The 25,641-nt window shown below is 42.1% G+C and overlaps 1 protein-coding gene and 1 long non-coding RNA gene across 9 annotated transcripts in view; one reads left to right on the top strand and one right to left on the bottom strand.

The window, feature by feature from the left end:
* The window catches only part of rerea (arginine-glutamic acid dipeptide (RE) repeats a), a 166,350-nt gene that overhangs the window by 85,139 nt on the left and 55,570 nt on the right, over window positions 1-25,641 (bottom strand). For 2 of the 8 annotated variants that reach the window (XM_083569752.1, XM_083569761.1), the window contains exon 1: window positions 11,599-12,233. The exons of 4 other annotated variants lie outside the window; for them this stretch is intronic. The gene's annotated coding sequence lies outside the window, so the exon portion shown is untranslated. Of the gene's footprint in view, window positions 1-2,672; window positions 2,800-11,598; window positions 12,234-25,641 lie in introns of those variants that run through there. 2 more of the 8 variants (XM_083569757.1, XM_083569758.1) reach the window with 2 other exon arrangements.
* On the top strand, window positions 20,309-23,760 carry LOC310741751. The gene is made up of 2 exons (XR_014538056.1): window positions 20,309-23,569; window positions 23,646-23,760. It is a non-coding gene; the product is annotated as an uncharacterized lncRNA (long non-coding RNA).

Raw genomic sequence — 25,641 nt, 5'->3', positions numbered from 1 at the left:
TTAGCATCACCACATACAAAAACAGAACATAGTGGTGTACAGCAATGGCCCCTATCTTTCCTTGCACGGTCGCCAACCGAACGTCACCCAAGAACTGTTGCTATGATGATGATCCAGACGTTTATGTACAATATGTGCACACTGAACATGCTTGCAGTACAGTTAGCACTGTTTGACGTTAGAGTAAACAGGTGTAGAAGTGGTCTGTTTTTTACGTCTGGTTCTTCTCGAGGTTAGTCCATTTGGTTTCAGGGATTTTTCCGTTGCCATCGAGTTTTCTGGCTTACTCAGCGAGGTTCGACATTTAAATCTGGAATTCAGTAAAGCCGTATCATCTATCTATTGCTGAAGACCAACAGGAATACAAACTTTTGAACCTTTTTTTTTTGGAGAAATCGCCAAATAAGCTAGTGGTCGTTTACAGCACACATACACATGTTTTCCGTGTGAAGGTAGATGGTTCTGCTCCACATTGAGTATTAGACTGATAGGCAGACGTCTGGTTTGTGAGACTATGACTAATCAGCCTCGAGGAAGGCTGCGTTATAGCTGCGTGTAATCAAGCTGGCTTAGAGCCACGAATATCAGACAGCTCTGATTTTTTTTTTAAGGATGTATGGATGTAAAAAAGGAACCTTTACTAAAGCACACACAAGTTCATCATACATCATTAGGAAAAAAATTAAATAAAAGAGTGTTATAGAACACTGCTTACAGGATATTTAAGTGCTTTGCCCTGAAAGTGCTGTGTTATGATGGCAGAGGTGGTAGTAATTAATATCATAAGATAATTAATTTATATATCAGGCAGCCCACCCACTAAGCATGTAAAGCATCACTGTGCTGCCCACCAGCGTGTTTGAGGTGCTAGGGTGATGTAATAGCATATGGCAAGATTGCTATCGCCTCTTTCAGCAAGTTCCTGGCTAACAGTTTAACATTTTCTGTTCAAAATCTAAATGAAATTTCTATGCTATGATTTCAATTCAACTACTGACATTCTACTCCACTTCTCCTAACACCAATCTTTTTGCCATTATGTTCTCACTGTGTGTTAGAAGTTACTCAGTAAAAATGAGCAAGGTGTCAACATGGACATGAATTGCAAAACCGTGTGGTGTATAATGTGTTGGTTAAAACCCAAAAACAGTTTCACTGGTGTGTGTGTTAGCAAGTTCTAATGAATAGAATGTCCTAATGCATATGTGCATTTAAATAATAAAATAAAAATAATAATCATGCAGCTTTAATGGGAATATTAGCACCGTGTGATTATCGATACCGTGTAGAATACAAGTGTAGAATAAAGCTAAAGGTGTTAACACGCAATAGTCACATCACCCCAAAACCTTCAATGCAAAAAAAAAAAAAAAGATTAATGAAAACAAAATGACTGCAATGAATGTCAATGGGAATCCCCCTGTCAAAAAAAAAAAAAAACCCAAAAAAAAAAGGTCGCCAGTAAAGCTGTTTATAGCCTCTGATTCGCATTGCCAACTCACTTCCAAGCAAATTAGATTTGAGCGAAGAGCGCATTTGATCTTGGCACTCGTGTGAACTGGCCGAAAAAAAAAAAAAGTGTGTAACCCGAGCAGGCTGTTCGGAAGTGCCTGGGAAAAGCTGCGTCTTCACAATGGAAACATTCTGTCCACAATGTAATCCATTGTGTTCATTCAACATGCAGAATGTACAGTGTGTTTACAACCTGCCTGCTCAGAAAGGAAATCGTTCTAAACTACAACCAAGTGCGAGAATGAGTGCGTAAAAAAGCCCGTTTTTTAACTCAGCCGGCTAAACGAGAGCAGGCTCGTGTACTGACTCTGTGCCAGGGTTTGGGGAACAGAGACATCCGAATGGCTCACAGGAGTAGTGCAAGGTGTACACAGCCAGCTAATCACGGCAGCCAATACCATGACGAATCAATGAATAAGCGATACTGTAGTGTCTCTGATGTAATATGTAACATCTATGTATAGCAGGAGGTCCCCGAGGGGATCAACAATAACCATCATTGAGTAAAACCAGATGACGGCAAGCACGAGCATTAAGACCCATTAGTGTTGCTAACAACAATAGGCAGCAATGCAAGACCAGGCAACAGCAAAAAACAGATGAGCGTGAACTTTCAATATTCATTAATCGGTATTATGGAGATTCGTTATGACTAAGGTGTCAAAAATATCACAGCACACAAAAACATCTTCAAGAAACATGGTAGCTGATAAACTGTCAGCAAAAAAGTACTGCATTTATTTGCTAAAATTTCTTTAAAACGTTCAGACTCCTTCCATAAATTTCAAATAAACATCACATTCACCAAATCAATTCTATGGTTTTATCTTTGTTACATAGCAACACATTAGGGCTTAGATTACATGGCATGAATAAGCTCCTACTATACAAACAATAACACAACAGCACCTTCTGCTATACAATAACCGATATCAGCTGATAGTCAATTGTGGTTTGCTTTAACCCCTCCATCCACCTGGGTTTTCGCTGTGCAATTTTTCAACTTTAAAGCAGTCAAACAGCCGAATGAGCATTAACAAGAGCTGATTTCACACAAGCATCAACAGCTCATCTCAGGTGCGCTAATAACTTCGGGCTCCTTCGCCGTTCCATTACTTAAAGGCAAAGAATGGCATATAAATAGTGACTCCATTTCTCACCAGTGGTCTGTTACGGTTCTATTTCAGCTTTCCCGTCATTAAATATTTATCCCTGCAGAGTGCCGGCTCATACCACGCTGATAAGCATTTACCAATCCAAATCTCTCCTGCCTGGCTCCTTTCCTCCCTATGAAACACACACACACACACACACACACACACACACACACACACACACACACACACACACACACACACACGTTTCAAACAGATTATCTACAAGTGTTCCTTTAATCAGTGCAAGCCAGAACTAGAGCCGACTCCTGAAGGAAATCCTATCCATATCAAGAAGAGAAATCACTTCTATTATATAGCAAGGAGATGAGGAAGGATGTGATCACTCTAATGTGAGATGGCATATACAATGAAGGATCTCGAACACACAAAAATAAAAAACAAGAATTACAACTAAGTGATGAAAATACTAAACTAGTGATAAATTGCCCCAGTACATTGTTCTGAGATTAATGTTTATTATAAACACACACCTTTTTAATTGATTACAAACTAGCTGTAAACAGTAATTTAGGTGTTAATGTTTGGTATTTTTACACAATTTTACAAATATTTTTCTCTAAATTATTGATAAAGGTTTAATTTTAGAAATATTTTTAAACAACCACACACGGTACACACAAAATAAATATATAAATATATATATATATATACATTTTTTTTTTCTTCTCCAAACAATATCATGATCTGTATTGTGTATCGTAGAAATAGCTCTGAGAATGCTGACGTATGTTTGCAATTTTACCCACCCATAATAGACATGTTTATTGGCTAAGAGATTTATTAGCAACAGGTTTATCGCTCATGTTCATGTTTCTGTAGAGGTCTTTTCTCTGCACCCATTGAGGAGTTCTAGCCAGTTAACAGACAAAAGAATTTGCCTGAATTTGCATACAAACAATGGAGATATTATGCATATCGCCAAAACCATGCTTCCTTTATTTATGGAATCGTCCACACCCTTCCCCCTGGAGCGCTTTCCCCATGTGAGTCTGACGGCAAAACGGATTTGTGCTGTGCTGACATGGAAATGATCCTTAATCAAACACGAATTTAAGAAGTGCCACTGCTGGTGTAGCTGCTGCTTGCGTTCGAGAGAGAACCTGGCAGCGTAAAGTGGAGAATGATGAAACGGTTTTGTGCTTTGGCCTTGTGGGTGGCTACTGTTGGGTGTGAATGCAGCTCCAGTGAACTCGGCATGCTTCAAAAAGCTCCTAGGGTTGACCTACTGTACTGCACAGGTATTCTTGGATGGAGAACAAAAACGTCTTTTTTTTGTGTGTTTTTTTTTAGGCTCGACAGGAAAACGGCTCGAAGCCAATCGGCTGAATTCCAGCACCGGAATAAAAAGCCTGCGAGGTGAGAGCTCAAAAGCGCACAATACAGAGATCTGGAGAAGAGCTTTACTTGTCGGTGAAGTGTTATTTACAACCACGGCAAATAACTAACGCTTTATTACTACATCCTGTTATACAATCCTAAAAGAAATGTACTACTAAAGTTAGTAGAAACTCTACTAACCTGTTTACAGTAATCCAGTCTCAGTATGTTTAGATCTATGTGTCACACTGTCGTTCTCAAACCCCCCCTCTCTCTCTTTTACACACACATGCACACTTTACAGCTAAGCAGCCACTACTCACAAGCTGGTTGAAATTCGATAAGCACAAGCCTGGTAGCTTTCAATGGTCACTAAACCCACTCCTCTAGCCCTAAAGGAAGCACCCTATCAAGTCAAAATGCAAATGCTCGACTGTGCGGCTGAGGCAAATGGCAGCACGAGTGGGTGAGCTGTGTGTTACTACAATAGAGTATGATTTTCGTTCGGCGGTGATGAAGCCACTCAATGAAAGCACAGACCCACTGAGCCTTTTCCAAATCTCCACATGTGGCACCCCATACACCTCCCCCCCAGATTTGAGCTAAAACTTAATATACGTATTGAATAGAATGGGCTCTAAACAGATACAAAACAGAGATATGAATGGCACACACACTACTGATGTTTTGCCAGAAGTTCACAGGGTTGAGTCTGGAGGTGTGAATCAAGACTGGGATTTCAGGTTTTCTACATTCATGCGGGTGTGAGCAAGTGGTTAGATTTAAACCTCTTGGGACAAACAAAGGGCACATGAGCTCGCAGCGCTGTCTGATTCATTTACAGCATTTATTTATTCATCCTTAGGAACTGCCTGGTTCGGGTCATGTTGGTTTACATAAGGTCACCAATTTGATATTTTTGGAAATAGGACTACTTAAACTTGTTATAAAACAATGGTGCGAGTAGGGGCAAATAAAAACAACTGGGTGTTGTTAGTACTATTATTATGAAAAGGAACCTTTAATTGGGAGCAGTTTTGAGCTCGAGATCAACAAACTGTTAGAGCCAGAACACACAAATAACAACATTGCTCGGATTCCAAGGGGATTTTAAGAACGCAGGAAAGAAAGCAAAAAAAAAAAAAAAAAGCACTGGGTTTATAACCTGGATACAGATATTTGGAATAGAGTATTAAACAGATACAGACAGTGACATTTCTAAGACATCAGCATTCTGTAATTTTAAGTACCAACATGCAGATGTGAAGTATAGGTCAAGCTGAAGAAAATCTCGGTGAACAAAAGCGCACAAACAACTAAAGGCCTGGAGAATCAAAGTGGTATTAACCTCGATCTTGTTAATTAAAGCCAGCTACTGCGGCATGCCAAAGACACTAAAATCAATTACCTCGCAGAGTACTGATCCATCACGTCGCTTGTTTACAATTTAATCCTGAACTTGTCAAACCATTATTTTCTTAATAACAACTTCCTCTCCAGGCTGCTTCGTCTTAAACCTGATCTCTATAGGAGCAGAAAGGTCGTAAGCTTTAGCGCTCCCCAGGGCATAGCGTGCCGCCGCTCTAATTATTCCTACGTATGAAATGACAAATGAAGTAGATCAAACCCAAGGTGCCAGGAGGCCTTATGATTTCTGCTCAGATGTACGGGTTAAAAGAGAGGTCGTTAACTGCGAGAGCAGAAAAGCAAAACTAGTTAATGCAGTGTGACGATAATTATGTGGGTGACCTCTGTGAGGATCAAGCTGTTCCAAATGCAGAAGCTGATCTAATTGCAGTCGTCGTCTCAGTTCTCAGCAAAGGACATGGAACCCAAAAAAAAAATAATTCTTACCTCTGGTATAATTACCAGTTCATTCCACGCTGACAAAAATAATAAAATACAATCGGTTCTGTAGTTCCTGCGACTGACCTAGAGAAAAACAACACTCTTGGCGCCTGCCAGGAACAGTGCCCTCAAAACTAGTTAGCGTTAGCGCACGGCGAAGATCAATGAGCGAATGATTAGCAAACGCACTATTCACAGCGTGCCAGTAATCATTGAGATATCTCTCCTGCATTATTTACGGCTTCATGTATAATTCAACACCGACAGCAGATTTAATGCATAAATAAAGCCGTTGTGCACTTACATTAAATGTTTACTCACTAAAACAGGATTCGGAGCTACAAGCATTTCAACAGGGTGCCTCTCAAACTTTCAGACCTGCCATCTCCAGCTCTTCGATTTTTTTTTTTTTAAACATAAAACACAGAAAAATACTTTCCAGGTGCTTTCATCTAAATACCGAAGGTGAAAAATTCAAATGTGCTCGGCTGCAGGAAAACAGACGAGAAATGTTGCAAATACAAAAGTGAAAAAAAAGAAGAAAAAAAAAGAGGTATATTATGAGCTGTTAATGTGAACTGAATGTTTGCGCAGCTTGAGATTTAAGCAACTCGGAGCAGATCAAGATGAAATGTCTTATAAACGTTTTTACTGCAGCCAAATAAAAACTACAGCGAGTCTAACAAAATCAAATGGACAAATCAGAACTTTATCAGCTAGCAAATAAAAGCTCCAGTGTGCTGCTCAGTCCCATATATTTCGGTTCTCCAGAAACTGAGCTGACTGGCCTAAGTGTAGCTAAAGAGGAATAATCATTTGTGTTTAGTGTGTTGGCTAGTTAAGTGTTAATACAGACTAACAGATATAAAGTAAATCATCCACTTGTCAGTCATGCGAAATCCAATTGAGAAAAAAAACAAAAAACAAATAGTCCAGATGTGAAATCTGCTTATACTGGGGACTTGAGTTACTGATTTGTTCACACTTGCCTTGAATGCTTCTAACATATGAGGGGAAAAAGCAGCGTCTGTGACAGCTCAGCTCCTCTTTATTGCCTTCACTATGCTGAATAAACATGTCTCGATTCCCCTTCCTTTCTCCATTACAATGTGGAGAAAAAAAAAAAAAAAAAAAGACGAACTGCTTCGGGCCTTATTAAAAATATCAGCTTCAATTACCCCAACTGTTCCTCATCAACAAGCTGTGAGGATTTACACTGCACACACGAGGAATGCTTTTCAAATCTTGCTCAGCAGCAATCAGGACCGATTCTGGATTCATAATTCGAGCCCGAATTTGATCTCTGTCTCCACGCGGCTGGAATTCACACGTCTCTCCAGTCTATCTTGTTTGTGGTCTGACCTGTGTCCTGTCTCCCAGGCAATGAGCGAGCGTCTGTAGTTACTGTATCTATTGTTACAGCCGGGGTGCCAAGAAAGAGCTTACATTCTTGTAAACAAAGCACACACTCCATACAGGGATACGATTAAGCCCTCGATTAGGTGCGTTGCACTTTACAAGGCAGCCTAACCTTTAATAGAGCGTGTAGATTTTTGCACACCGAACATGCGCACAGTAAATAAACCATGAATGCAACACACACACACACACACACACACACCCCCCACACACACCCCACAACATCTATTCCCCAAAAGCAAAAAATCTGTATTTCAAAACCTAGGGTAAATTCCTGGCCCGATGGCACTGAGCACAAACAATCCAGGAGACAACAGCAAAGCAAGGAGCTTCAATATGACATTAATTACCCCAGGCCTTTTCTGGAAATTCATTAAGCATCGCTTTAAACAGGCTGTGTGATGCCATTGGCTCTCAGCGAGACGTGCTGCCATTACAGACGGGCAGACGGAGAGTCGCTTCTATCACGCCAGCAGATTAAATAACACGCCTCCCTGAGCGCTGTCAAACACTCAGCTGCCTCGGGTTTGTAAAGGAAAGCCTGTTTGCTGCGCGACACCATTTGATACAAAACGTTCACGTGATGAAGAATTTTCTGGATGCATTTCGTTGATCTGACATTTAGATTTAAACATGACATTTGTGTCATCTATGTACCATGACTAAGTGTTTACTGAGTTCTGTTCTCCGTTTTAGTCGTGAGTATCTGTATTTTTTCAGCGATAAGCTCGCATGTTATCACCTTCGGAATCACACTTCATATTCTCATTGGCAGCTGCTGTAAAACACATGCCAGCTGTTAATGTACATCTAAGCATTCAACATTTACTAGGCTTCCTCCACTTGCCTTCAGAGACTGGGACGACACATTCAATCAGACGCCCACACCCTGAAAATGACGCGGTGCGTTAATACTGCGTGATTAGCCGTAAAGATCCCTACGTCGCCATGGAGTCACACTGTTCTCCCCGCACCTCGTCGTCAGATGTAAACAAATCCGACATTAGCTCGAGCGAGCGCTGCCTTCAGAAACACAGCGACTTGCTAATTCAATTATTTAGTGTGAGTAAACTGCAAGTTGACCTCTGGGGAGATCCTTAAAACGCAGTGACACGGAACCTCAGTGGTTTTTCAGCCAAAAAAAAAAAAAGTGAAAGCGAAGAAAGAAAAGAAAAAAGAACAGAACAGCATGCAGATTCGTTTTCATATTCAAACAGGAAAAAAAAAAAACACTGGCTTTGTCATTATGAAAGCCAAAAGAAAAATAAGTACCCTACAGATATTAACTCGCACATCCCACACACACCATAAAAACACCTTCGAATCGGTAGTGTGGATTAAAAAACCCTGATCCTTTTTTTTTTTTACTCTGCCATATGTTAAAGTGTTTTCCAGATTACATTGTTTGACATGCTCTCAACACTGAATGCGGATGTGCGGGGTTCAAACAATGAACATTCAGTACTCTTGATACTCGAGTGATGCTTATGGATTTGAAGAAACGGAATGAGGTTTCTTTTCAGAGTAATACAAGACAATGAAAACATGCTGTGCCTTGCTCTGGCTTTCAGTTCCTCTGTGGGAGAGTGTTCTTCAAACCTGACTCCTTTTTACCTTGAGCTATCCTTAAAGGCGAGAGGAACCCAGTTCACAAACTCTCTATACTCCACAAGCTGAAGGATTACGGTGAAATATTCTTCATATGGTTGTTATGATTACCTACACTCCCTGAAAAGAAACTCGCTCTTGCCACTGGGGTGGTAACTTTATCTTTTTATCGTGGTAATGTGAATGCACCAAATGATTCATGGTACAGAACTGAACTAGTCTTGTACATTATAATAAGCTGTAAAAAGGTTCCAGGTCAAAAGTCCAAAACACGTCCCATAGAAGAAGACACCACTCGAGTGGCAAGTAAAGGTGCAGGTTAGTAACCTTTTTTCTACCCAGATGTTTACAGAAAGGCAAATTCCCTCCTCCAAAGCGCTTATCTTTCAGTCATCACTCTGACTCATGCTTCGACAATGTTCTCTGTAAGAACTCAAACCAAAAACAATCCAGCATTTAGCATATCGCTGAAAGTGAGCGACTACCATCCAGGCTTTGATCTATACGTAACAACCAAAACAACTGTTATCATGACTGAAAAATATGTTGGCTTCACGACTCGTACACAGACTGATGGATATGTATTAAGGTTAAGGATTTATTACTCACTATAAACAGTTATTATTGTCTAAATTGTTACACCAGCCTAAGAGAGCGATTTATACGTAAATTATTCGGGTGGCAGACAAAAAAAAATAAAAAACCTAACCTGTATGCAGATTAACATCTTGCGAAGCGGGAATTTCGGTCTAAAATTGCAGCGATTCATTTTGATTGCGTTGTGCAAGTCCTCTACTTCAGAAACACTCTCAAGGCAACCATCTTAGGGTTGCTTTATCAAAAAAAAACGATCTTCCAAAACGTGCTCAGGAGATATAATAAAAAAGAAGAAAAAATATCATTCATCTTCTTTTAACGTAGTTTTTATTAAGTCCACTGTGGCGACTCGCATGGTTTCTGTTTAGTCTTAAAAAAAAAAAAAAAAAAAAAAAAAGACCTCTCTAACAGAATGACATCATTGTAAAAACCTTATGACTAGACCCATTTTTATGAATAGGGGAGAAAAAGTATATTGAGTACATAACATAGTAGATAGTAGTCTTGATGGCATGCGAACCAAGTATGGCTGATAAAACCAGTTATTACAAGGGGAAAAAAACAAGACACTTCCCCTTCACACACAGGACTTGTAGACTGATATCAGATAAGCCCAACTGTGAAACAAATACTGTTTAAGATTAGCCTTCTCAAACACCACCCATCCTCGTGTTTCTTTTTTTTTCTTCTTTCCCCCAACACCCACACTGCCATAAGCTTGACTAATCACACACAGGCCATCACAGGCCAGGGTTCATGGTTTATTCAGCTCAGGGGAAGTGAAGCTGACTTGGATGTCCTCAGCAGCCTCCAACTGGTCAAGCAAGTCCATTAAAACCCCCTCGGGTTTGCAGTAAACAAATGGCTCTAACTCATCACTTGCAATCTGTGGAAGGCAGTGGATGGGGGAGGGTGCCTGAGCGTTATGAACGCTCATCAGAGACATGCCAGGTGGACTGAGTAGGAGTTTTGTGGTTTTTATTATTAGTAGTTATTTGATCTCATCAGGGACAGATAAATCTGATTGCAATGATGACATAGCATGTGATCTTAAACAGTCATGTGCATTTCCAAGAAGGGTTTTCTTAGAAAAGGGTCCAAGTGGAATCTTTTTTTGTCTAATTTTTGGAACCATTTGATAGAAAAGTCAATCCTCCGGACGAGGATTTCCTTAGAAACGGCTTAATCTCTGATCTCTTTCAGAAACTCCAAAAGAACTCACCAAAAATAACCCGGTACACACCTGAGATGCAAATCAAAGTAGAGAACATGACAAACCGATACATATTCATATCAGGAATTCGTTTTTTAATCGCATAAAAAGAAAGGGGGATTTATGGGGTTATGGAAACCCGGGTCAGGATAGGGCAAAGCGTTCTTACTTCTTACAAGGCTTTCAAGTGGATCGTGTTGAAAAAGCCACACAAAGTGACCAAACACACACACACACACACACACACACACACACACACACACACACACACACACACACACGAGACTTGAAAACAACACAGAAACCATCCAGTTTATCCAACAACCAAAAAAACCCAAACAATTTAAAAGGGGTTAAGAAGCTTAAACATACAGCAAAGCAGCAAAATCTCATCTTTTTCCACATTTGCAAAACAGTGCTTTTGAGGTTTCCTACTGAGAATGGCTCCATTGTGTGGGTTCTCAGGCTGGTTCTAAAGAGAACCTCCTTCACACCTTTTGTAGACAAAACAATTTTGCACAGAAATTCAAACAAATACAGGTTAAAAGGTCAAATATCAATGCTATGCTGCCTTTGGTTTATCTTTTCTGAAAAGGCTTTATCTGTATACCAAGGAAAAAGAAAGAAAAAAAAGAGAGAGACGTCTCCAAAGATTCTCCGTCAACCTATTCAAAACACACACACACACACACACACACACACACGGAGGAAACATCTCTTTAGTGCCTTAAAAAGAGAGAGAGTCAAATCTTGTTTCATTTTCATTACAAATAAAAGTGAAAAGTTGACTCGGAGTGTTGCTCGTGCTTTGAAGTTAGCCGGGATTGCTAACATTCCCCCGGTATAACCCCCCCCCTCTCTCTCTCTCTCTCTCTCCTTATTACCCCCTGTATTAGAAGTACTCACCCCGCCAGGCTGCTGCTGCTCTTCAAGTTCCGGTGTAGAGCTTTCCTCCCGCTCCGGACAGTAAAGAATATTCCCCGCGGTTAGTTAGTATAGTTTCCCGGTTCTCTCCCCGTTTTATTGCGGTGTAACGAAGCCCAACTTCTCGGGCCGGGCCACGAATCCAAGGCGCGCGCGGGGAGCTCAGCGGGTCTCGCGCAGCCGCTTGGTTCTTTATCGGTCCCCCCCACCCCCCCTTCACCCGAACATGCGGACGGGAAACGGGGCTCACGCGCTCAACAAAAGAGCGAACTCGTTTCCCCTACTCCAACACTCAAACACACACACACTCGCCCTCTGCCGAAACAAAAACACACGCGCGCGCACATACACACACGCGCGCACACGTAAGTACGTGCGCGCGCGCGCGCGCACACACACACACACACACACACACACACACACAGCCGAGCGGCTTCCTCCGTCTTCCTCCGTTTGCGCCGGCGTGACAAACTCCGAAACGTTTTGGTAGAAACGGGTGAGTTCGGCGTCAAGGAAATCACCGAGTCCGCAGCTCACACGCTCCGCTTCCCTTTTTTTTCTCACACACACACACACGCGCGCGCACGCACGCACGCTCTCTTTCATATGCGCGCACACATACAGCGCTCTCTCTCGCTCTCTCTCAGCTGTTCGCCAGACGCATCCACATGGCTGACCTACTAGTCTTTCTTTATCCAGACACTATGAAGGAGAATTACACCCCCCAACACACACACACACACACACACACACACACACACACACACACCCCTACAAGACACTAAAACACGGACTGGATTCCAAATAGCGCGCGCACAAAAAAAACCCTCCTGATTGATGCACCGGTTAAATCGAGATCAACTGCTGCCACAGTGAACTGCAGTAAATGAGCATTAACGCCGCACACACACACCCACACACACCAACCGGCATTTAAGACATGATGAAATCATGTAAGTGAGGCACGCGTTTTGCACATTGATTTGTCTCGTGTGTGTGTGTGTGTTGGCTGCTGAAAGGCACGCCTTTATGACCGTGTTGTAAACAGTAATAAAAACAAAGGCTGCAAATTCCACATGCGTACGTGTATTAATTTTTTCTCCTGGACAGATTGAAATATATATAAGGATAGTTAACACTTGACAATGATGTAGATCATGTGATCTGACTACACAGTATTATTACACAGTACTAATAGTATTAAAGCAGAATTGGATTGTAAAGTGTATCTTGTAAGAGGGATTTCTTCTGCTTTCCAAAGAACCATGTACCTAAAAAAATGAAATCCCCCCTCAATTAGATGAAGAACATGACTACTGAATTGCAATTCCATCAATTGCAACTAATTCCCATCTCCAACATGCAAACAATTTCTCACTGCGTCTGTACACACCATTTCTTCTTTATGTACTCTCTATATAAACTAATTATATATATTATAGTATATAAGGTGTTACACAAAAGTAAGTACACCACTTTATCCTTTTATTTTATGTTCTCATGGGACACTAGTATAGAAATGAAACTATTTTATAGATATATTTAACAGTAGTCAATGTGCAGTTCGTATAGCAGTACAGATTTACTGTCCTCTTTTGTGTGGACACCATTGTTATCTATCACTGCCTTAATCCTCCTGGACTTCACCAGAGTGGCACAGATTGTTGCTGGGATCCTTGTCCACTCCTCCATAATGACATCACAGAGCTTTTGGATGTTAAACACATGGTGTTTCTCCAGCTTCTGCTTGGGGATGCCCCACAGGTGCTTAAAAGGCTACAGGTCTGAAGACATACTTGTCCACTCAATCATCTTAACCTTCAGCTTTCTCAGCAAGGCAGTTGTCATCTTGATGTGTTTGGGGTCATTATAATGTTGAAAAAATTTCTGTGCAGCCAAGTTTTAAAAGAGAGGGCATCATATTCTGCTTAAGAATGTCACAGCACATGTTGGAATTCATGTTTTCCTCAATGAATCTCAGCTCTCCAGTACCAGCAGCACTCATGCAGCCCCAGACCATGATGCTACCACCACCATGCTCGACTGTAGGCAAGACAAAAAAATTTTGGTGCTCCTCACCAGGATGTCATGACATGCTGGACACCATCTGAGCCAAACAAGTTTATCTTGGTCTCATCAGACCACAGGACATGGTTTTAGTAATTCATGCTCTTGGACAGGTTCTTCAGCAAACTGTTTGCAGTCTTTTTTGTGAGCCAACTTCAGAAGAGACTTCCTTCTGGGATGACGGCCATGCAAACCGACTTGTTGCAGTGTGAAGTGTATCTTCTGAGCACTGACAAGCGGACCTTCCGCTTCTGCAACCACTAAAGCGGTGCTGCAGCACTCATGTGTCTGTCTTTTTAAGACAGCGTCTACACCTGAAGGACAACTTCTTTGAGGCCTGTTCCGAGTAAAACCCGTCTTGGAAAACCTCTGTATGACTCTGGCCACTGTACTGTAACTCTTTCATTGCGTTACCGATCTTCTTATAGCCTCGGCCGTCCTTGTGGAGAGAAACAATTCTAATTCTCAAATCCTGATAGTCTTTGTCATGAGGTACCATGTTGAACATCCAGTGGTCAGTATGAGAGAATTTTACTCAAAGCACCAAATTCTAACTGCTCTAATACAAGATACACAAATGTGATGGTCCTGTCCAGCAGACAAAAACATGAGCATGATGAATAGGACACGTGTCTTTGCACGGTTACATGACGTCCAGCTGTTATCACTTAGGGTGTACTCACTTTTGTTGCCAGTTATTTATACAATAATGGCTGAATGTTATTTTCAGAGGACAGTAAATCTATACTGCTATACAAGCTGCACATTGACTACTCTAAAATATATCCAAGTTTCATTTCTATAGTATTGTCCCTTACTATAGATTAGTGTCGCTTACAAAGCAAAACAAGCACAGGATTGACTTATTATGCAGAATTATGTAACTACACACACCTAATTCAAACAATTGTTCACACAGAGGTAGAGATATGGTAAAGAAACAAAATTTCTATTTTGTCCTTCAATAATTTGTGCTTTTAAAACAAAACTAATCACCGGTAATGCGAAAACCTGAAATCTGAACTGACCGTTTCCACCCTGTCAGTTGTCACTGGTCACATAATGCACCAGGCATTAGTATACAACTAATTAATTTCACATCGCATCTCTAAACTAGAGCTAATAGATCTACATCTAATCTTTCTGCCACCATCTTTTGTCCATCACGGACGTCTTTCTCGTTCCGTTCCTGCTGAACGAATTGTTGGACGATAAAATGCGCAGCGTTTCTACGTGTAACTGCTTTGTGTCGCCTGGTCAAAATGTAATCAGCTAGAAACAAAGGCTATTTGCAGGACGGAGGCGAGCGTCCTTGCCGGCCGGCGTACAGCGTGTATTTAAAGAGGCAGCCGAGATCAATAGGAATCAGGTTTGGTGTAGTGTGGAACCCTTTATTGTGCTGCAAAGCATGTAGCTTGTCAGGTTTTCAAAAGAAGGAGGTGTCCCTTGTGATCCCAGTGCTGGCAAACGCTCTCCAGCTCCAGGGAAGCCAGAGACATTGTGACTCCTGTTCTCCTGACAATTCTCAGCTCAGCCCTCACACACACACACACACACACACACACACACACACACACACACAGTCTCACTCACATGTGGCCATGTGCATGTGTGCGTGCAAGGGCTCTCACTCTCCCTCTCTTTCATTCTCTCTCCCGCTCTCTCTCTCTCAGCAGGCTGCCTCCTCCCTCCCACAGTAAGCATTTGGGCTGCACATTCAAGCATATTTATTACATTTACTCAAGTGCATCCTTATTTATTTCTCCTTACCAGTCGGGCCCCGACAGTATAGATGAGCTCAACAGGAAACCCGAGTCACTCGCTGATGCAGAATTCACTGAGCAAGAGGAAGCTATTTAGAGAATGCACTTTACAAAGCAGATACCAATCGTCGCTCTCGGGCTGCCAATACAGGATTAGCTTCTAGCGCGAATGGGGGGGTGGTGCACGTAGGAGCCGTGGGGGGTTGTGGGGAGATTTATTGAGTCCAGTTTGGCGTTTGGTATTGAAGAAGACACAGTGGTGCATTTGACATGGGTGCAGACGGTCAATTACTGGTGCTGCTGCGAAGGGGGGGTGGGGGGGGTATGGGAACAGCGAGGGTAGGAATGAAAACATTTACATACCATCGAGCAGTGGCGCGTTTAATGGAACTCGGATACAAGAACATGGGCACGGCGACATGCCACAGAACATGGAGGAATAGCGAGACATTTTAAACTGCTGTTATTAATCTTCAGCTGTAAAAGCAGAGGGGAACGAAGGGGGGGGGGGTCTGGTTAGAGGACTGGGATTGTTTTAAGAGTGAATGCTTTGCATTTCCTGCACTCATATGGCTCTTTACTCAGCCTCTAGCGCAGCAGAGATCCCATTATCAAGTGGATGAGAACTCCACCTCCAGGATTTCACAGCTCCTCTGTTCATCACGCGCGCCTGTCATCTTGGGCACCATTAACCGATAATAGAAGGAGACAACCGGTGCAGTTACAAGCAAAGCGCTCCACATTCTACAGGCCTAAGCATGTATCTGGGAAAAATGACTGTCTATTCAGCGGCTGCTGTGGATTCAACACTATCACAATATCTCTACCGGCCCTCTCTGCTCATCACCACCATCACCGGGCCGGCTTCTTTGTAGACACAATCGATGTCCAACTGATGGAATAACTCTTAGCAGATGAGATGTTTGGTCGGCAGATGGTAGATATCAAGCGTCTAAAAAAGGAACGCCAATGAGCATGGGATTGACGTGCTTCGATTTTTCTTCTCTGAACAGTTTACTGTCCTGGAAACAAAAGCAGGGCAGCAACACTAAAAGAAAACAAACACTATTCGGTAATTGTCTTCCCTCTTCAGATGTGTGTCAAGCTCATTGAAAAATTAAACACCCCTCGTAAAGCAGATTCGCTCAAAGTCAACACTGCTCTGAAATACAAATAAGCGAGCCATTAGCTAAAACAAGAAGTGAGAGAAAGGAGGGGAAGAAAGAGAAAGGGGAAAAAAACAAAACAAAAAAAAAACAGAGGTGACATGGATGAGTGAGCCAAGCTTGTGAGCGCTTTGGCAAGCCTCAGAGGGCTTGGCCCCTTAAGCACTCCCATCTAGTAACTTCATTTAATACATTCAGCAGGGATCTGCAGACAAGTGGAGAATGGAGACAGATCCTCCATTCTGACAGAGAGGGAAAAAGAGAGAGAGAAATGGAAAGATTCACAGCAGCCCTTCCTGTTTAAAAGATTTACAATATGGTGCTAAAGACAGCATGACGAAATAAAACAACGGCTTAAAGCCTGGATGTGGAAAAGGTGTTCGTTGCATAAACAAGCAATGTTCTGTGTAGCCTTAAGGAAAAATGTCTGCTGTGGGCTCTGCAGTTTCAAGCCAAGACTAAACAATGGAAGTCCAGTTTGGTGTGGTGTGTGTGTGTGTGTGTGTGTGTGTGTGTGTGTGTGTGTGTGTGTGTGTGTGTGTGAGATGATCACAGTGCTGCTGTTCTTCATTGCTCGCTCGCTTTTCTTTGCCAGGGCTCATATTCACACTCTGATGCTGCTGTCAGGAACCGAAGCTCAGGTTTCCCTTCAAGAGACACAAGAAACTTCTATTCACATTTACTTTTCCTTCTGCTTTCACACAAGCACCCGCACCCACAAACCCACACACACACACACACACTCATCATCCCCTGACAGTTTCTCTCCACAAAAGCTTGACTTCAATTTACCCACTGCCATTTTAGCGTTGAGGTCCTTCATGCAGGAGGCAGTTTTTTTTGTGTGTGCGCAAGCGCTGAGGTTGAGGGCGAGACGAACCACAGAGCTCAGAGAAATGTCTCGCGTTTCGAAGAGGCGTGCGAGAAAACACCTGGAAGTGCCACACAAACATCCAGAAAGCTCTTAAAATAAACAGCGTGTGCTTCGTCCTCTTAAAACGGGCGGCGGACGAAGGAACTGGCTTCGCTCTCGTCAGAATTAAACAGATTGTTAAAAACGAGGCCTGTTTAAGCTCAAACGGAGAGGCGTTGTCTTACACGGCCTCATTACCACGTCTCCAAAATAAGCCATGTTCTTAGACAAGCACTAACCCAAACATTACAGCGCTCCTATTTTAAACAGTCATCTGGGAGATAACTGTCCCCGTCCAACCTGCTATTTAACATCATAAACTCGGCCGCAAAGGAACAAGGGCACGACAAAGAAGCACCCGGTTTCATCAAGATCTCGCTCGGTCAGTCCGTGGGAAAACTCCCGAACCCCTCAGTCACTCATGCTGATTTTATTTACTGAACGGTGACCTCGTGAGGATTCCTCGCCGTGTGGCCGCTAAACACTCAAACCACCGCGTTAGGAAAAAGCAGCGTAAGCACAAGGCAAGGCGTTCCAGATGTGCTGCGCCTGTCACCTGGCAAACAAATTAGATCATAGCACGTGAATAAGATGCCTGTCTTCTCGTGTTGAATGGAACGACGCGGACTGGAGCGTGCTGTCGCGCACACAGCCCCATCGGCTTGCACGTTTTTCCGCCCGCGTACACAGGTCCGTACGCAAGCCTAAACGAGCGCTTAGTTCTTAAAAATAAACACCCAAATTCACACACAAGCACGCCACGGTTAGGGAGAAGCTGCAAAAGCCGTTGTGTGGAGAGGCTTGAATTTTCTCTTTGTTTGCCAGCTGTAAATGGCCCATTAGGGAACCTACCCCTCCCTCGCTCTCTCTCCCTCTCTCTTTCCCTCTTTCCTTTTCACTCTCTCAATATAGACAGACAGACACACACACACTTCCTCAGGTGCTACTTTTCTCTCTATATTCAGAGCACTCGTTTGGACAGTCTCTAGGCAAAAACTGCAGCGTAATTATTTCAATGAAGAAAGAAAAGAAAAAAAAAAGGTGGGAGTCTGTTCTGTATTCAACGACTAGGCCTGAAAAATATTCCAGTGCTTTTTAAACGGGAAGCATCTGCACAACATTGGAAACATTTGTGCATTAGTTGAAAGATCAACACACACACACACACACACACACACACACACACACACACACACACACACACACACACACACACACAGGTTAAAAAAAAAATGAATGAAACAGTACACAAAGTCGTCATATATTAAACACCATCCATTACACAAATTTGTCAGATTTCCTAAACACTCAAACACAGGAGAGACATGAACACAGCCAAATGCCGTCCAGACTCATTACATAAAAGCGAGAGGCTGCCATGTGCTTAACAGCACGCGTCTCTCACTCTGCCACCTCATGGACGCTGGGAAGAATCACACCACGACTCTACCTCAAATAGCTTAGCAAATTACCCATGATCCTGCTTTGTGTCATGGTCTCTAAACGAGCTGGGGTGCAGCCAAGCACTGAATTACATGACCATATACAATTTCTTGAAGTACCATTTTCTACTGTATTAATGCTTTTGCATTCCTACAGCTAATTCACAGAGGCTCGTAAGGTCTACATAATTATTACAGATGAGAAAGTTTATATAATCACTGTTTTAGTGACTTTTTGTGGAGTCTCAAGTGCTAAAGTCAGTGAGTTTCCCCACTAAAGGACAGTCCTAAGGACAGAAGGACTTCATGGGCAACAAGAAAAAAAAAACTTGTCTAAAACACTGTGCGTCCACACTTAATCATTTCCCATAAATTGTTCATTCACAATGAACTGTGAGAAAACACTTACGGTTCGACTTGCGTCATTTCCGCCTGGCGTTTATTGACTTTCTGGCTATTTGAAACGTTGCGACAAAACAAAACAAATCGTTTTTCCAAAGCCTCTGTTTTCAGTCCACACTGCAATGCGAAAACAGCGTTTTTGAAAGTATCCACTTTTACAACTACGTTTTTTTGTTTTAGTTTTTTTTTTTTTAACAATATGCAGACGAATATGTATTTTTTTTGCACATACATGCAATTGAATATGTATGTTTTTTTTATCCCCCAAACCTGTGGTACAAGAGGAATAAAACACTTCGGGACATGCTCCACTACAGGATGCTATCACTAAGTGCATTTAGCTCTGGGCAGCGTTTTATTGTTATCCAGCTCGTCCATCATCCGAGTACAAAATCCGCCTGTTCCTAATTAGGACTAATCCCAAACGGCTCGCTAGTCACTTCGTTTGCACTCTACAAAAAAGGGTATCGCATCATTTAAGAGTGCATCCTTCTTAGTGGCCTTACATGCCAAGTAAGGACAGAATCGGTGGAAAATGTATAGCGAGTGTCGTCCGTCAAAAGACTGATGTCTGTGCTAAAGTATTGGCACCCTTAAAAATGAACGAATCGTATTTTTCAAATAAAATTGATCTTCCTCACTGGTCGTGTCTGTTACTGGTCACTTAATAACCCCAAGCACAGGTGGCACTGAGTGATGGGAAATGGACAGCTTTGAGATTTGTTTGAGAGCCATGAAGTTTAGTGAGAAATTGTTATATTCGAGAGAGTGTAGATAGAAGATACATAAACATATCTGTATCAGAGTGTTAGAGCAATGAAGCAATGACTCGCTGTTTACCGTGTACTGTAAGCGAGAACACGCTCTGATACAATCAACGGGGTCATATGGTTTTGAGTGACTCACAAACCACACATGCAAATAGTACAGGGTATTTTAATAGTAGAAGTCATTCCTCCTAGGTGCTTTTTTTTTTTCTTTTTAACTGACTGGAACTGATTAAAGCAATTAACAGCCAGCTGAACTGCTTCCAGAATATGAAGGTGCGCCGGTGGTTAAGAAAAAATGAAGGAGAGACAGACACCTTTGAGGTGGCCAGATGGGTTGAACAGCTTTAATACCGTGCGCTTAAGCCAAAACATTAAGGCCATTGTTGGGCAATTAAGTGGCCTCGGGAGTGTTTTTGTTTGAATAGCACTTACGTCTTAGGCTGCAGAAACCAACTGCGCTGCCATTATTATGCTGATCGGGGCCACTGCTGACGACATGTTCATTTCCTGCGTGTCCACCTTTTTTTTTTTTTTTTAAGCGTACGTGCTGTGGAAGATCCAGCACAGGAGCGCCAAGTGAGATGCGTCAAGAGTTGTGGAGAATTATGCACAATGAAAACAAAGAGGAGGAAAGTTTCAATCTGTCTGGAGAGCGGTGTGTTGACGGCGCTCAGCGGGAGCCTACAGAGGCGTTATTGTTTTCCCGGGCTGCAGGTACAGAAAGGGGATAAACAAACCGAGCAGCGACAGCAGCAGCAGTGCGAGAGGCCGGCACACTTCAAAACTGACATCCTTCAAGCATCTCTGTGTTCTCTGCGTACACGTGGGCATAAGTGGTAAAAAAAAAAAAAAAAAAAAAAAAAAAAAAAAAAAAATTAAACGTCTCCAGCGTAGATGTTTTTATTTTTCCACAGCCACTATCGATTGCGATTGCTGATCTTCGGGTTCACCCCGTCCGCAGATATCAAGCAGAGACACAAAAAGCTGACTGTGTTTTACTCAATGGACGCCTGCTTGAGCACAGCCTGCACGCCGAAGCGGTATTTTCAGATGTACAGGGAACGGGCCCGAGGCGTGACTACTCTCTCAGATATTAATAAAACATTCCAGTTCACAAAGTTACGCAAAAATCCGATAAAAAAAAAACATTACGGCGTCAGTATTGTGCAAAGCTCGCTCTGCTATCAGTGCATCTCTAATCGGTTTCAAGCTGCCTGTCACCATGCAGACAGCTGCACTATCAGCAGACAAAGCAGAATTTAGCGGAAATTTTTTTGTGTTTTGGGTAGTGACTTTTGCTTTGACTAATCATTGGGGCTGCGGTCGGCGATATTGCGAACTGTGGACTGTTAACACGAGACGAGTCTCAGTGAAGCCTGCAGATCATTTACTGTCTTTGCTGGAATTATTGTTATTGGCCACAATGTAGATTATCCAAACTCTTCCAAACTGATTCAGTGAGACAACTGAAAGAGATGATCATCCACGATTGTTTGGGTGTAGAGTTACACACATTGCAGCAATATTTTTGCCTCATGTCCTTACATGAATACAATCAATCACACAGAACTCGCAGTCAATAACATAACATCGGATAGATTGGAACCTCATCATGTTTTCAGAATTATAAACGATCGAAACTTTTGTTACTTGGCAACCAGCCGTTTCAGTTGGTTGCATTCACATTCCTAGTATCCAGCAATGCAAAGTAGTGTTAGCGCAATAAAGAAGAGAAAAAGAGAGAGAGAAATAAAAGACGTGTAGGAATTAGAAAGAAAAAAGATTCCATCGTCTTGACCTGCTGCATATCACACTGCCTCTATTATACAGAACAATATCCAGTGAGGAAGGATTGTATGCATGCATATGTCTAACGCGCTTCCTTAGAAGAACGACCATTTCACTGAACGTTCATGGCTTGAAACAGTTGATCTCTGTAAATTCCACTGCAAAAAAAAGCCTTTTTGTATGTTCAAAGCTGCTGTAACCCACTAAACTGAAAAATGGCTGCCACCTTCTCGTTCACGACAGCGATACAACACCTATGTGTGGAATGTGCATGAGGCAGAAGGAATGATAATTACAACAATTCATGGGTCTAATGTCCATATAAGAGAAGCCGTCACTGAAGTTATGGCTGTCCAAATCCAAATGCAGCTTCTATAGTGTCTTCTGTAAAGTATATGCAGCTTCTATAGTGTCTCCCTCCTATACTGTCTCCACTAGTGTCTCACAAAAGCAACTCAACATTTCAAAGGACTAAAAGAGTCTGAAAAAACATGACAGAGAAATGTCAAAGCGAATGCTGGGTTTGAGTTGCAGCCTGAAATTTCTAACATACAACCAGTATTAAAAAAACAAAACAACAACAACAACCTGTCAACTTGGGGTAGTCTTTTTTCAGCTTGCAATTCCTTCCCTGCTCAAGCCTTGAGCAGTGTGAAATCCCAGTTCTCTACAAAATTGGTTACATTACATACAGCAGTATTTGCTCACGATCAGTGAATAGACAGACACGGTGAGAAAACAGAAGAAACAAAACAGTACCTAAAGCCACTCAGGCTTGTAACTGTCATTTTTATTAGCTTTGATCACGCAAACGAAAGACAAGTAAGCGTCCGTTTTTTTCCTCATTTTGCATGTCGAATGTGCGAAGAGGGAAAAAAAGACGTTATTCCGACTTGCACTTTTGCTAAAACATTTCTCCGGGTGGCATTTAAGCCAAAAAATAACCAGACATATGTTGCTACTGAAACTATGATCACGTCTCGGATTTCAGTAACGGCATGATCTTTGAAGTTTCCTTGTACTGTAACATGCAAGTTAAATTTATAATCAAGCTTTTATCTTATCTTGACATTAAGGTGTGCAAAGACATTACAAAGGAATGTAAAGCATGGAAGGAAGCAGCAGTGTTGAGTGGTGCTTCAGGTGAGCATAAATCCATAGTAAGATTATTTTGATTTGCTAATCTACCAAAAAAAGCAAAATATAAACCCTCGTATGGAGACATTTTCCAAGTTTCAGACTGAGCTACACAAACAATACTTATATGGACAAAATTTTGTGGACGCCTCCCCCATAAGATACCTAACATGCTTTCTGAACGTCCCATTCCACGTTTAATCCATATTTACTCTTATAAGAACCTTTACTCCTCTTATAATATTTCTACTCGATTTTTGTGTGCTTGTGGAGATTTCGCTCATTCAGCCACAAGGGCATTAGTAAAGTCAGGCACTGATGTAGGTGAGGTGAGGAGGCCAGGGGTGCCCTTCCAATTCTCCCCAAATGTGGGTTGAGGTCAGAGCTCTATAGCAGGCCACTAAAAGTCTTCCACTCCAATCCATGTAAACTGTATCTACATGCAGCTCGCTTTTTGTGCACAGGGTAATGTCATGCTGAAACAGGATTTGGGCTCCTAGTTCAAGTGATGGGAAAATTTGATGCTACTGCATTGAATGAAATCCTGTACAATTGTGTGCCTCCAATTTTTGTGGTAACAGTTTGGGGAAGAACCACATATGGCTGGAAAATTCAAGTGTCCCAATACTTTTGTTTATATATTGCATACATATCTACAACAGCTTGCTAACAGCATTGGAATAAAATAAAATAAAATAGATAAACAACAATGGATATAAACATCTTTCATGCTAGTGTTAATGTGTCATGTTGGTCAGGTTGCTGGTTTGCGTTTGAAAAATGTGTAGAGCGCGGTGTAGGGCTTTAAATAAAAACGTGTTGGAAAATGTATGTACACTAAGAGGAAACAGGGCCACATGAACAATGTCTGTAAGTGTGTGAGAGAAAAAGAAAGAACAAGAGACCGCGAGCCGCTCGGCAGAAAGCCAATTACCAAACTCATTAAGCATCCCGCTCAGGCACTTTGAGAGAAGTCGTTGCGGCATCATTACCGGATTTATTGCTGTCATTTGCATCTTCGCGATTCAGCCCGACACTCTTTAAGTGGCTAAACAGAAAGGTCGCATCAAAAATAATCACATCCCCACACTGAACCTCCGGAGGTGCCAGAGGGAGCGCATGGTGCGGGATTGGAAAGCAGTGGGTTCGGTTTAATGGAAATGCTGGTCTGGGAATAAGGCTGGGTCTGTCTGAGATCAGAGCAAAAGAAAGGATAGATAGAGGGAGGTAAAAAGAGAACACTCCCACAGTGAGAGGTGGTAGATGATAGATGATGATCGATGATGAAAGAGAGCATAGATTTGTAGCTGTGATGTTTGGACTTGAATCCTTGAGTACAGACTGCTGCAGATGTAGCCACAGTGGTCATGTGTTTCCAAGCAAAAGGGGTGGACATTATGTAACAAATGAAACACTTGGGTGTGTGTGTGTGTGTGTGTGTCTGTAATAGAAAAATAACCTACGACAGGGTGGTGAAATATTTAGTAGCCTAAAAAAAAAAAAAAAATTTCTCACGATTTTTTTTTTACTATTCATATTTACATTTAATGCTGAGGAACATCCAGGAAACAAGTTACTGCTTTACCATTACATCCGTGATACACATTATCATCTTACCTTTGCATAAAATCAACAATTATATGTTTATTTTAGTTTTCTTTTTTCTTGGACCCTTAAAGAGTAACATTAACCTGAGCGACTTATCTTCTCATCCATACAACTGAGCAACTACTGGGTTAAGGGCCTTGCTCAGGGGCCACTTGGTGTGGCCGGGTTTTAAACGCACGGCCTTCAGATCCAAAGTCCGACGCCTTAACCATTAAGCTTCAATCTCCCCATCAGTGATGGTAACGACGTCATGGATATTTCTCTAACTTACATCTTACATCTTCAAAAAAGCTTATGGTGATGTCATTTTACCATAACGCTGATATCCTGTCATCACATCCTATTACATCACATCACACCACAAGACATCTTCCTGCCCTTCTTGACTTTAAGGGTAAATAAGGACTAGCACAGGAGGGAAAAAAAATACTAGATGAATGAATGTAATAAATGCAAAAAATGGCAAAGAGCCATAGCAGCCTGAATCATCACACAGGGGAAACAAAGAAAATAAATGAAGGGATGTGACAGGGGAATCACGCTGCTGGTTTGTTTAACAAGGCATTCATTTTCCACCCAACAAAAAAAATAAACAAGGAAAAAGAAATTTGCACCGTCTAAGTGACAGCACCTTTCAGCCAGCCACTTGAATCGATGACATTTAGCGAAACCACTTATGCTGCAAAAATTAATCTAAGCATCAAGGCCCTAGAGACATCAACCCTGCCCCGACCCCCCCCAGCCAAAGAGACACACTTCAATTCCAACCATCCTTCTCAGCTCCAAAATACACACACACACACACCCCTCTAATGCATCCCCCCCCCCCCCCCCCCCCGAGTCAGGGTGCTTGGAAATAAAAACATCAGGACTTTGCCTCACAGCGGCTGTTCAATAACATTGACATTTTCACATTTAGCATCCGCACAGCTTCCGAGCTGCTCCGGCTGCCGCGTGATGAAAACACAA

This window comes from Silurus aristotelis, assembly GCF_946808225.1.
Source record: "Silurus aristotelis genome assembly, chromosome: 19".
Classification (NCBI taxonomy): domain Eukaryota; kingdom Metazoa; phylum Chordata; class Actinopteri; order Siluriformes; family Siluridae; genus Silurus; species Silurus aristotelis.
The sequence above is the reverse complement of the archived record's forward strand: the minus strand, read 5'-3'. Positions and strand labels throughout refer to the sequence as shown.